The sequence below is a fragment of the Dendrobates tinctorius genome, unplaced genomic scaffold, assembly GCF_039654945.1.
Source record: "Dendrobates tinctorius isolate UK_male_01 unplaced genomic scaffold, ASM3965494v1 ptg000010l, whole genome shotgun sequence".
In the NCBI taxonomy this organism is placed as follows: Eukaryota; Metazoa; Chordata; class Amphibia; order Anura; family Dendrobatidae; genus Dendrobates; species Dendrobates tinctorius.
Genome location: NW_027361678.1, coordinates 229,311 through 245,208, shown reverse-complemented (window position 1 = coordinate 245,208; position 15,898 = coordinate 229,311). Strand labels below are relative to the sequence as shown.

Genomic DNA, 15,898 nt, shown 5'->3' with positions numbered 1-15,898 from the left:
GCTGGGTGGGTAGTACAGCCAAGCTGATGTTCTATGTTCTTATTAAAGATTGCATTAATGTTCTCCCTCGCACTTCAGCTCTTGCATTTCTTCATTGAATTTGCATCATCCAGCACTGGGAAAACGCAGTTGTATTATGCAGTGTTCTGATGTTTGGCTGGCACGTACATATTGCTGTGCAAAAACATTAAGACGGAGAGGATTATTTTTAGCATCCAAGATCCAGGGCAAAGCAAAATTATTGATTTAGAACAGGAGGAGACTGTCTCCATGGAAACAGAGGCATTTATCCGTCCGGAGGGAGAATTCCGGCTAAGACGACTTTCTGATTAATGCTTGCAGGACTGCAGGAAAGCAATAGGTCTGTCAGCTACAATACGGATATGGATATAGACGGCAGTGCCATGGGGCATCATCAGATCGGTACAGTTTAGCATACTCGTCCAATATGAGAATCTCCAGGATGGAGGTTATTCTTCTAGAATTATGTAGCAACAATAGGTTCATAAGCTCCAGATCGGTATGTAAAGGGTCGGCATGAAAATAATGAATGGATGGATGTTGTTGCTACGAGCAGTATGGTACATGCACACTGATTTAAATACACAATGCCATCCTGTATGGCCCTTTACATGACCTCCTTATTTAATGGGGTTGGACTATAGATAACATTGGTGCAGTATAGGTGAAAATATATGGTTGCTGGGGGCCTCTTCATCATGAGATTGAGGTCCAATGTGCCCCCTTTTAATGGAGGGAAAGTCATATATGCACACTATCTCTCCATTCAATATCTATGGGATGACAGAGATTGCATAGCCCTGCATTTGGCTATCCCATAATCATTCAATGGAGCCATTGGGCACATAAAGGTCCACGACTCCATTACGATCTTATGATGGATGGCGATCCAAGTAATGGGACCCCTAGCTATTAAACATTTAACACCTCCTGTATCTTATTAACCTTTAGGCTTTGCCTGTCTTTGGGGTTGGACCTCTGCAATGTAAACCTGGGGAGCCCAAATGATTGCAACACTTCATCAGCTAAAGTGCCACCTCTGGGGACACAGCAAAACATTGGTGACTGCGTGGGTCCATCCAAAAGGGGTCTGCCTTGACTATGCCCCACCAAATTAACCACTCTTGTGCATGGGCGTAACTATAATAGGTGAAGGGTTGCAATTACACCCGGGCCGTGGAGATTAGGAGCCCAAAAGGTCCTTTTGTCCCGTATGAAAGAAAGGACTGTTACTATTAAAGACCCACAATAGTTCAGGGCCCTGTTGGAGATTTTGCATTGGGGACCACAAGCTTCAAGTTAAGTCACCGCTCCTGTGGTCCTTACACTGTCAACACTCATTGAAGAAAAACCCAGAAATAAAATTTCAAGAGAAGATGCTTCAGAATTCTTATTTCACTGGAAGTATAAGTATTTACTAAAAGGGTCAAAAGCTGCTAGAGAGAATGCTAAGGGGGTGTAAAGCTCTCAGGGTAAAAGGAGGAACCTATTCTTCTTTGTGTCACACGTGTTTTCTTTATTTTTTGTTTCCATTCGTGTTCCTTTGCAGTTTGGCTGCCTTCAGACTGAATCTACAATGTGCACATTCTAATAAGCAAAACCGTTGCATGAACAGGTGTGTCCAAACTTTTGACCGATACTGTATGTGTCAGGATAGCTGGCAATTTATACATAAAGGCAATCGCATGATCATTGATAACATACGTCACAAGAAAAAAATAGAAAGTAGATGTTTCAACTACTGCAACAAACAATTGTCAGATATGTCAGGAGCATTTACAGAGGCTGATTGTCAGGAACGTATGTTCCAATGAACGACCAGTGTGCACAGGCTGCCAATCAAACGACAAACCAGGAAAAAAAAGCTTAATCTATGATTAAAATGATTTTTAAATCTGCTTAAAAATAATTGTTCTTGGCAGCACATTATCCCGCGTGATTATTCCAGTGCAGGGTAGCAAGTAAAGGCATGAGTCTGATTGGTTGCAATGGGTGATGGTTTTACTGTGTGCTGATTTTAATATATAAAACCTAAAGTGCAAAGTCAAACTAATGTACCGTACATTAAATCTGTAAAGAATATGGACTACTCTGGGGACAATTTTTCTTTAATTTCATTTTTGTAATGGTTTTTCATTAAAAATGTTGACTTTTGGCTTTTACAAACTTTGTTTCCCTGTACATTGTGCTGGCTAGTGAATGAGTTAACTTAAAATCCAACAGTGAGCTCATTCTGACATGACAGTTTATAACTCTTTTATCTGTCTTTTTCTGAGATCCTCTCAAATTTATGACCACAGAGAAGTGAAGTGATCCGTGGCCATAAATCAGTACAAAGGAGCTTAGAAAAAGACGAATAGAAGAGTTACAATCTCTCCAGTCAGATGGTGTCACTGACAGATTCTCAGTCAACGCATTCAGCAGCTAGCAAAAGACTGTGGCTATAAAAGGCAAATAGCGAAACATTGTAATGAAACTCAATTTCAAGAATAATGTTCAGACTAAAATACACACATTGACGTTTGATAAGAAAAAAGTCCCCAAAAGCGTCCGTATCTTTCAAGGACCAAATAAGTTTTGATCTTAAAAAACACTTTGGGGACTTGGAAGATTTGTACATTTTTATGTAATTATTTTGAGGTACAAGTAAGCTACTACTTACTAGTTATACTTCTGGAACTCCTGATGAAGTTCAGTGAATGGTGAAACCCAGATCAGGTTAGGGTGGGCTTCTCTTCCCCCTACTCATCTATACCAGCATTAATGTTGCAAGGTATTGTAGGCATTTATAGGAACTTACCTACTTATATTGTTGACTTTAGCAGTAGTTGAAAATAAACAACTGCATTGATTCTCTTTTTTTCCAACTTGTGACCATTTTGTAGTTTGAAATATTAATAATTCTGTCTAATAAAACTTATATTGCCTCTGTGTACCATATATATATATATTGTAGGGATTCTAGTCGCTCAGGTGCAGCGGGAGACGATCAGGAGGCAAGTTACTTTAAAGGTCATGGGGTTTATTGCATCACAAACCCATAAAACAAAAGAGCACAAAAGAAATAGCCTTTAGCTCAGGCAAAATACATAAAAATGTCCAGTCCTTTAGGCTCAGTCCTGGAGCCAGAACTCACATGGGAGACTTCCTCTCCCCACATACAACCCTCTGTTTCAGGAGCAGTCTACATTATATGGGTATAGCCACACCCACAAACCCAGCAGCTGACTGGTCACGTGACTGTGACCTCAACACAGGTCCTTGCAATACATTAGCAATATAGTGATATTACTTAGGGCTTACATTACAGAGACAAGTCGTCCCTGAGACACATACCTCCCATCAACTATGCAACCCTTAGCCATGCCACATACCTCCCCCCTCTGCCTAAAGCCGTGGGGCTTGGCACTTTCACCTACTAGACAAGGGATTCTTGAGAGGGCATCGGCATTACCATGTAGCTTCCCGGCCCTATGCTCTACATAGAAGTTGAAGTCTTGTAGGGCTAAGAATCAGCGAGTGACCCTAGCATTCTTACCCTTTGTTTCCCTCATCCATCTGAGTGGGGCATGGTCGGATATTAACCTAAACTTCCGTCCCAGCAGGTAGTACCGTAAGGTATCCACTGCACATTTTATGGCCAAACACTCCTTCTCTACCACTGAGCAATTTCTTTCACAAGAAGACAACTTCCTACTCAAGTAAAGAACATGATGCTTCTCCCCACGTATCTCCCGGGAAAGGACTGCACCTACCCCGACATCTTAGGCATCTGTCTGAAGGATAAATTCATGTTTAAAGTCCGGGGCCACCAGAACGGGTTGCTTACACAGAGCCCCTTTCATCTCTTGGAAGGCTGACTCTGCCTCTTTGGACCATCTGACCATTACTGACTTTGTCCCCTTTAGAAGATCAGTTAGAGGCGCCGTCATTATGGCGAAGTTTGGGATGAACCTTCTGTAATATCCCACGATCCCCAGGAAGGATTTAACTTGCTTTTTGGACAGAGGTGTTGGGCATGTTTGAATTTCCTCCACTTTATTTATTTGGGGTTTGATCACGCCATGCCCCACTACGTATCCCAGGTACTTGGCTTCCTCTTTGCCCAAGGCACACTTCTTTGGGTTTATCGTAAACCCCGCCTCCCTTAGAGCATCAAACACTGCTTGGACCTTTTCCAGGTGAGTCTCCCAGTCCGGGGTAAAGATGACAATATCATCTAGGTACGCGGCAGCGTATAGCTTATGAGGTGCAAGAATTTTATCCATAGCCCTCTGGAAGGTCGCCAGAGCACCCTGCAGGCCAAACGGCATCCGGACATACTGGAAGCACCCGTCTGGTGTAGAAAATGCAGTCTTCTCCTTGGCTTCCTGTGCCATGGGGATCTGCCAATATTCCTTTGTCAAATCCAAGGTGGTTATGTACCTGGCAGGTCCAAGTCTCTCGATGAGCTCATCAACGCGTGGCATTTGATATGCATCGAACTTGGAGACCTCATTCAGCTTCAGGTTGCAGAACCTCCATTCACCATCAGGTTTTGGGACCAGGACAATCGGGCTCGACCAGCCGCTCTTGGATTCCTTAATGACCCCGAGCTTCAACATACGCTGCACCTCCTTGGAGATTACTTCTCGACGGGCCTCAGGAATTCAATAAGGCTTCACTTTCACCCGAACATGTGGCTCAGTCAGAACTTCGTGCTCGACGACCTCCGTGCATCCCGGCAATTCCGAAAACAGGTCCCAGTTTCTCTGGAGTAACTCCTGGCACTGTTGTTTCTGGGCCTTCGATAGCGTTTCCGCTATGTTAACCGTTCCAACCTCACCTTCTAGGTTACCCAGTAAACACGGAGTTACCGCTGGCTCTTTATCTTGCCACGGCTTGAGGAGGTTGACATGGTAAACCTGGTATGGTTTCCCTCTTCCGGGTTGGTGAATTTTATAATTTACCTCACCAAGATTCACCACCACCTCATACGGCCCTTGCCACTTGGCCAATAACTTACTCTCCACTGTCGGAATTAGCACGAGAACTCGGTCTCCCGGACTGAACTGCCTCACTCTTGCTGACCGGTTGTAGACCTTGGCCTGAGCCTCTTGTGCCTGGCAGAGATGTTCTTTAACAATGGACCTCACCTTCGAAATCCTCTGCTGCATCAGTGCCACATGCTCAATGACGCTTCTGTGGGGCGTGACTTCGGCTTCCCAGGTTTCCTTGGCTATATCTAGGAGACCTCGCGGATGTCCACCATACAGAAGCTCGAAGGGCGAGAACCCCGTGGAAGCCTGGGGAACTTCACGGATAGAGAACACCAGATACGGTAAGAGACAATCCCAATCTCTACCGTCTTTCTCTATGGCTTTTCTTAGCATGCTCTTTAGTGTTTTGTTAAATCTCTCAACAAGTCCATCTGACTGCGGATGGTACACTGAAGTCCTCAACTGGGAGATCTGCAGAACCTTGTACAACTCCCTCATCACCTTGCTCATGAAAGGTGTTCCCTGGTCGGTCAGGATCTCCTTTGGCAAACCCGTCTTGGAAAACACATGGACCATCTCGCGGGCTATTCTCTTCGCGGACGAGTTTCTCAGGGGGATTGCCTCAGAATAGTGTGTGGCATAGTCCAAGATGACTAATATATACTGATGGCCCCGGGCTGATTTAACTAAGGGACCGACCAAGTTCATGGCAATTCTCTCAAATAGCACCTCAATGGGCAATGGCACAAGGGGGTTCCGGAAGTGAGATGTGGAGGCAGTTAACTGACATGTCGGGCAGGACCTGCAATAGTTTCCTATCTCCCGATGACATCCAGGCCAATAGAACCTCTGCACAACCCGTTCCTGCGTTTTTTCTACTCCCAGGTGTCCCCCCAAGATGTGTGAATGGGCCAAGCCCAACACTTTCCGTCAATAGGGGCCTGGTACTATTAACTGTTCTACCAACTCCTTCCTTATTTTTGTGACCCGGTATAACAACTCCCCACTCATCATAAAATAGGGAAACCTTGCGTCCGCTCCCGACTCTTGTGCAACCCCATTAATGACGGTGACATTGTTGAAGGCTTCTCTCAGTGTTGGGTCCCTATGTTGGGCAGTCCCAAAATTCTCACCGGCTACCCCTAACTCCAGAATGTCAGATACAGGGGACCCTTCCTCCTCATCCCCCACAAGGACACATAAAGGAAACCCGTCTACCTCTGATGGTGATACCTTATTAGGGTTCATTGGTTCCCTGCTCTTGCTAGCAATCTCAGAACCCTTACCCCACAGATCCCAAAACAGACAGAAATCCCGGCCTATAATTATAGGATGCAACAAGTCCCGAACTACGCCAACTTCATGGGACTCGGTGCCATGCGCCGTTTCAATGTTCACCCTGGCCATAAGGTAGTCTTTTGCATCGCCATGTATGCACCGAAGGCCGACCATTTTACCCGGGAGTAGGTTGAGAGGAAAACTGGCCAGTACAAGGGTCACCAAGCTTCCGGAGTCTAGCAGCGCCATTACTGCTCGACCGTTCACCTTCACGGGACACGCTTGTGGCCCCTCGTTAGGTGGCGAGTTCACACTGCAAGCTGGATATGCATAGTTGAACTACGGTATCCCATGCTGCAGTCCATCTGCTTGGTGGTCTGGGAACAACTGGCAGCTATATGTCCTGGCCCGTGGCACCCATGGGGACCTTGGGCACTGCCTCCCCCACCCCTTTTGACCTTTGAAGCCCTACCCCTTTTTGGGACTCTGCCCCCTGTTGGGACCCCCAATATGGAATGGGCTGCTTCCCAAAGGAGCTTTCCATCCCCTGGTATCTCTCGGCCAGTTCATCGGCATTCTGGGGATCACCATGGGCAACCCAAGTCTGTAGGGGTCTCGGCAGGCAATGCACAAACCGATCCATCACTACTCGCTCTACCATCTGTGCAGGGGAAAACGACTCTGGCTGCAGCCATTTCTGGACCAGGTGCAACAGGTCAAACATTTGGGAGCCCGGCGGTTTGTCCCGGTGATAGGCCCAGCGGTGAACTCGCTGTGCCCTGATAGTCAATGTCACCCCCAAACGTGCGAGAATTTCCGCTTTTAGTTTGGGATACTCCTTGGCGTCTTGTATAGTCAAGTCATAGTACGCCTTCTGGGGCTCCCCCTTCAGGTATGGGGCCAGTACCTCTGCCCACTGCTCTGGCTGAAGTTTTTCCCTCTCATTCACCCTCTCGAATACCGTCAGGAAGGCCTCAACATCATCCTCAGGGGTCATTTTCTGTAATGCGCATCTTACCGCCTTCCCGACGTGGGTGGCATCAGCCAGACATGGTGTGGGGGTGCTCATCCTGCCCTCCTGGATGGCGATTGCCAGAAGCTGCATCTGCTGCCATTGCTCCTGCTGGCTCTGCTGGAACTGCTGCCGTTGCTCCTGCTGGCTCTGCTGGATCTGCTGTAACAACAGCCTGTTGGTCTCCTGTTGCTCTGACTGGGACTGGACCAGGTGTTTCATCAGGTCCTCCATTATTCCAGGTAGTGCTTGCTGCTTCGCTGAAAACTTAACCCAGGACATGCAGCAACTGTCTCAAGTCTCTGCTGGGAACGCTGCCTGCACGTCTAGCACCAATTGTAGGGATTCTACTCGCTCAGGTACAGCGGGAGACAATCAGGAGGCAGGTTCCTTTAAAGTTCATGGGGTTTATTGCATCACAAACCCATAAAACAAAAGAGCACAAAAGAAATAGCCTTTAGCTCAGGCAAAATACATAACTAATGTCCAGTCCTTTAGGCTCAGTCCTGGAGCCAGAACACACACAGGAGACTTCCCCTCCCCACATACAACCCTCTGTTTCAGGAGTAGTCTACATTATATGGGTATAGCCACACCCACGAACTCAGCAGCTGACTGGTCACGTGACTGTGACCTCACCACAGGTCCTTGCAATACATTAGCAATATAGTGATATTACTTAGAGCTTACATTACAGAGACAAGTCGTCTCTAAGACACATACCTCCCATCAACTATGCAACCCTTAGCCTCACCCCCAATCCTGGTAAGCATTGTCCCCTCACCCTCCAATCCTGGAATGCATGGTCCTCTCACCCCCCAATCCTGGTATGCATGGTCCTCTCACCCCTCCTTCCTGGTAAGCTATGGTCCCCTCACCCCCCTTTGCTGGTATGCATGGCCCCCTCTGTCAGGACTCTGGACACTTTTGCTATGTTCTGGAATTTTGCCCTTCTCCAAGATGGTGGTCTGGCCTTCATGTGTTCCTGTCTGCTGCCTTTAAGACTCCACCCCAGTCATTAATCAATGCTGGAGTATTCTGCCTGTGTTCCTTTGAGTACTGGGTTGTCCTGGCTTCTCAGCTGCTGTAGCTTGCTGAGGTTGTTCCATTCGTGGTTGCTTCAAGAGACTATACTGCACTCCCCTGCTGCTGCCCGCTCCACAGCCGCTGGCTGTCTCCGCTGCTCTGCTGTCCTATTACCTGCTGCCACCTGATCGGTGAGACTTACTGTTTGCTCCGTCCTAAAGAATCTACCGTGTGCTTGCTACTTGTGGTTCTGCGATTCCGGCTGACTCAGCGGCCCTGCCGTGCCCTAACCGGACCAGGGTTAGGGTACCTACTGGATAGACTTTCTGAGAACTATACCGTACTGATAACGGCATCTGTTTCCATAGTGACCGGCTATAACGTTCTGGACTTTGTTTCTAAACTATGCTCCAAGCATTCGATACTTTGAAAGGCGTATACCCTGCAACTGGCCGCTGACCTCTAGCGGCAGTTTATTGACTTTTGTGTTTGCCTTGTTCACACTGTGCACGCATGGTTTTGCTGCGTTCTTATATAAACTCGATTCCCTTAACTCTGGACTCTGCTGTGATTGTGCTTCTTGCCAAGAAACCCCTGTAGTATCCACTATAATTGTTACAGGATACTCCAGCCCAAAAAGAGGGGTTTGCAGGAGCTATGTCAGACAGCAAGATGGAACAGGTGTACACCATGCTCCGTTCCCTGCAGCAGGATATGAATGTTCTGCAAAAGAAAGTTGAAAGCGTGGAACGTAATCAACGGGGTTTTGGGCAGAACCTGCAGGACTTAGATGCTCGAGTTGCAGCACAGGAAAGCAGATTGACTGGATTGGAGACCCAGTGTGGACAAAACTTCCAGGACATCAGTACACAGATGGCAGCTCAGGGGGCTCGACCTGTGACTTTGCCTGCAGGGCACATACCACCACCTAGCCTTCCTAAATTACCACCATTTAGATACAATGGCGACCGCGACAAGTTTTGTGGATTCGTGAACCAATGTATGCTGTACTTTGACATCCATGCTGATCATTTCCCAACGGGCCGTTCTAAAGTGCTATGTATAATCATGCTGCTGACCTCACGTGCACTTGCTTGGGCGAATCCTATGATCGAGTCTCGTGACCCACGCCTGAATGTGCTGGATGATTTTTTGGCCGCCATGGCACTAATGTTTGACGATCCAAATCGTCGCGCTTCTGCTGAGACCGCGCTGCTATCTTTGCGCCAGGGCAAGCGCTCGGTTATTGAATATGCGACCGACTTCAGGCGACTAGCAGTAGATACTAATTGGGACCTTTATGCACAGGTTCCCATTTTTAAGAGAAGCCTGTCCAGCGTGGTAAAGGATGAATTAGCCCGCTCAGAATCCCCACAGGAGCTCGAGGCTTTTATACAGCATTGCGTGCGCATAGACATTCGCCTTACTGAGCGCAGGCAGGAAAAGCTGGCTGTGTATAACCGCATGTCTACTTTTTCCCTTCCTCCCAAAGAAACTGCAGGTAAGACATCTCGGGGTGTGGAGGAGGTAACGATGCAGATTGACTCAGTTCAGAGGCGTGATAGTAATGAACGCCGGGAACATCGCCTTCGGGAGAGTTTGTGTTTTTATTGCGGCCAGTCAGATCACTTCCTGATTAACTGCCCAAAATGTCCTAAACGTCAGAACAAAGTGGTAGCTGCAATTGGGGAGCTGGATGGCAGTGATACGGAATCCGACACTTCTGAGTGTAGCCTGCCTATAGATGCAGTGTTTCAGTCGCTTGCTATGACCACACCCCCCGGGGAAGTGAAGGAAAAGAGCTCTCATTGTTCCCTCCCTATTAAAATCTTGTGTGCTGGAAGATGGATTTCCAGCTCAGCTATGATCGACTCAGGGGCGGGGGGCAATTTTATGGACATTTCCTTTGCCAAGGAACACGGCATTCAGTCTTGTCAGAAGGCTTCTCCAATTAATTTGGATACAGTAGACGGCTCACCCCTAATCTCTGGCCCTGTAGACCAGGAGACAATACCTCTCACGATCTTATTGGAGCCGGATCATCAGGAGCAATTGTCGTTCTTATTAATCTCTTCTCCCGTGATCCTAGGTATTCCCTGGTTGCGCTCTCAGAACCCGACCATCAACTGGGAGACAAAGGCGATCACTTTCCCAACAAGGGAGAAGTCTGCTACGGAGACAATCTCTACATCCTTGAAGGCCGAATCTCCTATACAGGTAGTGGGGATACCAACTGTCTATAAGGAATTTTCTGATGTGTGTGACAAGGAGAAGGCGGACCAGCTCCCGCCACACAGACACTATGACTGCCCTATTGAACTCCTTCCCGGGGCAGCGATCCCCTTTAGTAATGTCTACCCTCTGGCTGCACCAGAACTTCAGGCCCTAAAAGAGTACATCGATGAAAATCTGGCCAAGGGCTTCATACGCCCTTCTTCCTCGCCAGCTGGGGCGCCTATATTCTTTGTGAAAAAGAAGGATGGGACACTAAGACCATGCATCGATTATCGGGGACTTAATAAGGTAACCATACGTAACCGCTACCCTCTACCGCTAATACCTGAATTAATGGAGAGAGTCCGCCAAGCAAAAGTCTTTTCCAAATTAGACCTTCGTGGGGCGTATAATCTAGTGCGTATTCGCCCTGGGGATGAGTGGAAGACAGCTTTCAGATGCCGTTATGGACATTTTGAATATCTAGTAATGCCCTTTGGACTATGTAACGCGCCAGCGACCTTCCAACACCTTGTCAATGATATTTTCAGGGATCTATTGGACCAGTTTGTGGTCATATACTTGGACGACATTTTGATTTTTTCAGACTCATTGCAGGAACATGAGGAACATGTCAAGACGGTTTTAAGACGGCTGAAGGAGAACCACCTATATATTAAACTGGAGAAATGCGAGTTCCATCGCTCCGAGATACAGTTTCTGGGCTATGTCATCTCCCCTCAGGGGCTGAATATGGAATCTGGAAAGATCCAGGCAATCACCGACTGGCCGGTACCCAAAAATATAAAACAGGTACAACGTTTTATCGGTTTTGCCAATTTTTATAGACGTTTTATCCGAAATTTTTCTGATATTGTCCGTCCCATCACTGCATTGACAAAGAAGGAGAATCCATTTAAATGGTCCGCACAAGCTCAGGAAGCATTTATTCGGCTCAAGACCTGTTTTACTTCAGCTCCACTGTTGGTCCACCCTGATCCGACACTTCCATTTATCGTGGAAGTGGATGCCTCAGACAACGCCTTGGGGGCCATCCTTTCGCAGAGAGTCGGAGAGAAGGCCTTACTTCATCCATGTGCTTTCTTTTCTCGTAGGCTGACCTCAGCAGAGAAGAACTATGACGTAGGGGATAAGGAGTTGCTGGCCATTATTGCGGCTTTTAAAGAATGGAGGCACCATCTCCAAGGAGCCGCTCAACAAGTTATTGTGTTGACAGACCATCGTAACCTGGAGTTTCTTAGATCCGCGAAATGTCTCTCTCCTCGTCAGGCCCGCTGGAGCTTATTTCTGAATCAATTCGATTTTATTATCTCCTTTCGACCAGGTTCTCGCAATGGAAAAGCAGATGCACTATCTCGGATTCATGCTGCAGATGCCTTACCAGGACCCTCGCCGAAAACGATTCTTTCCGATGCCAATTTCATCGGGGTCATCCAGGATAAGGACTTGTGGAAGGACATCAAGGAAGCGTATGTAGGTGACGTACTCTTGACTAACCCACCTGCTGATGTCAATCTGGTCCTTAAAGGGGGCATGTGGTTCAGAGGACAACGTGTTTACATCCCAGAGGCGGTCCGTCTCAAAATCTTCAGAGTGGTTCACGATTCCAAGGTGGCAGGTCACAGGGGGGTACAGAAGACCCAAGAGTTCCTAAGTCGCTTCTTCTGGTGGCCAACATGCCTGAAGGACACAAAGGACTACGTTCTCTCGTGCGAGGTATGTGCTCGTCATAAGACCCCGCGTATGTCACCTACGGGCCTCCTGCAACCTTTACCTATTCCATCCCGCCCATGGGGGTCGATATCTATGGACTTTATTGTGGAGCTGCCCATCTCTAAAGGCATGAATACGATCTTAGTGGTTGTAGACCGTTTAACAAAGGCCGCCCATTTCGTCCCATGCGCCGGTCTTCCCTCAGCTAAAGAGACTGGAGATCTGGTCCTACAGAATGTTTTTCGGCTGCATGGGGTCCCAGATGAGATCATCTCTGATCGAGGCTCCCAATTTACGTCAAGATTCTGGAAAGAGTTCTGTTCTGCACTCAATATTGATGTGTGCCTTTCTTCCGCCTATCACCCCCAGACAAATGGTCAGACAGAACGGACCAATCAGACCTTGGAACAGTATCTTCGGTGCTACGTCAGCCACCTTCAAGATGATTGGCTGGACTTACTTCCTTTGGCGGAGTTTTCTTATAACAACTCTCAGAACGCCTCTACTAAGGTAACACTGTTTTTTGCAAACCTGGGTTACCATCCCAGTATCTTTCCCAGGTCTCCAATAAAGTCTCCGGTTCCGGCTGTAGAGGAAAGGCTTACTAAGATGAAACAGAATATGGAGGTCCTAAAAGAGACCCTGACTTCAGCCCAAGAGCGCTACAAAAGATCGGCAGATAGATTCCGCAAACCAGCACCTGTGTTCAACGTAGGGGATTCTGTATGGTTATCCACCAAGAATTTAAAATTGAATGTTCCTTCACAGAAGCTGGGACAGAAGTTCATCGGCCCTTTCAGGATTAATGGCATTGTGATCTCTGTGGCCTGTCGCCTGAAGTTACCTAGGACTATGAAGGTACATCCCGTATTTCATGTTTCCCTACTAAAGGCTGTCTCACCTAATACTTTTCAGGGTCGTGTTGTGCCACCTCCACGGCCGGTGATAATTGATGGGCAAGAGGAATTTGTGGTCGATGACATTATTGACTCCAGAATTCGCAGAGGTCAGCTCCAGTATCTGATTAGATGGCAGGGGTATCCCCCTGAAGAAGACTCTTGGGAACCGGTGGAGAACATCAGCGCTCAAAGGAAGATTTCTCTTTTCCATCAGAGATTCCCCGAGAAACCGGGTTCGGGATCGTCCTGAGGCCGCTTCTAAGGAGGGAGTAATGTCAGGACTCTGGACACTTTTGCTATGTTCTGGAATTTTGCCCTTCTCCAAGATGGTGGTCTGGCCTTCATGTGTTCCTGTCTGCTGCCTTTAAGACTCCACCCCAGTCATTAATCAATGCTGGAGTATTCTGCCTGTGTTCCTTTGAGTACTGGGTTGTCCTGGCTTCTCAGCTGCTGTAGCTTGCTGAGGTTGTTCCATTCGTGGTTGCTTCAAGAGACTATACTGCACTCCCCTGCTGCTGCCCGCTCCACAGCCGCTGGCTGTCTCCGCTGCTCTGCTGTCCTGTTACCTGCTGCCACCTGATGGGTGAGACTTACTGTTTGCTCCGTCCTAAAGAATCTACCGTGTGCTTGCTACTTGTGGTTCTGCGATTCCGGCTGACTCAGCGGCCCTGCCGTGCCCTAACCGGACCAGGGTTAGGGTACCTACTGGATAGACTTTCTGAGAACTATACCGTACTGATAACGGCATCTGTTTCCATAGTGACCGGCTATAACGTTCTGGACTTTGTTTCTAAACTATGCTCCAAGCATTCGATACTTTGAAAGGCGTATACCCTGCAACTGGCCGCTGACCTCTAGCGGCAGTTTATTGACTTTTGTGTTTGCCTTGTTCACACTGTGCACGCATGGTTTTGCTGCGTTCTTATATAAACTCGATTCACTTAACTCTGGACTCTGCTGTGATTGTGCTTCTTGAAAGGAAACCCCTGTAGTATCCACTATAATTGTTACACCCTCACCCTCCTTTGCTGGTATGCATGGTCCCGTCACCCCCCTTTCCTGGTGTGCATGGTCCCCTCACCCCCCAATCCTGATATTCATGGTCCCCTCACCCCCCAATCCTGATATGCATGGTCCTCTCACCCCCCCCAATCCTGATATGCATGGTACCCCTCACCCTCCAATCCTGGAATGCATGGTCCTCGCACCCCCCAATCCTGGAATGCATGGTCCTCGCACCCCCCAATCCTGGTATGCATGGTCCTCTCACCCCCCAATCCTGGTATGCATGGTCCCGTCACCCCCCTTTCCTGGTATGCATGGTCCCGTCACCCCCCTTTCCTGGTATGCATGGTCCCGTCATCCCCCTTTCCTGGTATGCATGGTCCCCTCACCTCCCTTTCCTGGTATGCATGGTCAGCCTCACCCCCTTTCCTGGTATGCATGGTCCCATCACCCCCCTTTCCTGGTATGCATGGTCACCCTCACCCCCCTTTCCTGGTATGCATGGTCCCCTCACCCCCCTTTGCTGGTATGCATGGTCATCCTCACCCCCCTTTCCTGGTATGCATGGTTCCCTCACCCCCCTTTGCTGGTATGCATGGTCACCCTCACCCCCTTTCCTGGTATGCATGGTCCCCTCACCCCCCTTTCCTGGTATGCATGGTCACCCTCATCCCCCTTTCCTTCACACGATCATCATCACATACAAGTCAGGACAAGTGAAGATGCCCTGTCAGAATTATTTATGCTGTTTGACAACCAATAATTGCCGTAATTAAAGTATCCATAAAAGCTGTCACCTAGATGGAATACCAATAACAAAAATCTACCTTCCTTTTTAGAATTTATTTATCCTTAGCTCCTATACTGTACCTGTTTAGGTGTCAGTATTTACTGCTGTTCTGGCATTATAGTTGTACACCAGAGAGCTCAAGGACATTCATTTTTTTTAGTAATAGTGCACTGTGGCAGGACATATATCACGCCAAATTTTTTATTTCCTTAATTGATCCTAAATGCTGCCAAATTACACAAAAATAAATATATTGCATGCTGTGCACACAAAATAAAAAAGAAAACAACAAAGAATGTGGGGTTTGAAAAGCGTAATTTGAAATTTACTAATTTTATTTTAGGTGATTATATAGCGCCATCATTATCCCCATTGGGGCTTGCAATCTACAATCCCTTTCAGTATGCCTTTGGCGTGTGGGAGGAAACCGGAGAACCCAGAGGAAACCCACGCAAACACGGGGAGAACATACAAACTCCTTGTAGATTTTGTCCTTTGCGAGATTTGAACCCAGGACCCCAAGCGCTGCAAGGTAACAGCACTAAATACAGAGCCACCCTGCTGAGCCATTTGATACTGACCTTACCCTGTAGAGAAACCCCAAGAAGACACTAGTAGTATTATTATATGTATTAATGTAAAATATTGTGCAACAAATGTTTTGCATGGAAACTACATGTATCTAAAATCATCATCAGTGTTTTTCCAGCTTCCATCATTACCAGAATATACAGTATACCCAGTCATGGAGCTAGACAGTTGCATTATTACTATTTGACACTAGAGGGTGACAGTAAATAAGAATTATCACTGCTCCAACAAAACATTACACTACAGTCATATGTAAAAGTTTGGGCACCCCTATTAATGTTAACCTTTTTTCTTTATAACAATTTTGGTTTTTGCAACAGGTATTTCAGTTTCATATATCTAATAACTG

The 15,898-nt window shown here is 47.3% G+C and overlaps 1 protein-coding gene across 1 annotated transcript in view; it reads right to left on the bottom strand.

The window, feature by feature from the left end:
- Positions 1-15,898, bottom strand: part of RTN1 (reticulon 1) — a 177,751-nt gene that overhangs the window by 113,749 nt on the left and 48,104 nt on the right. The gene's annotated exons all lie outside the window — the stretch shown is intronic.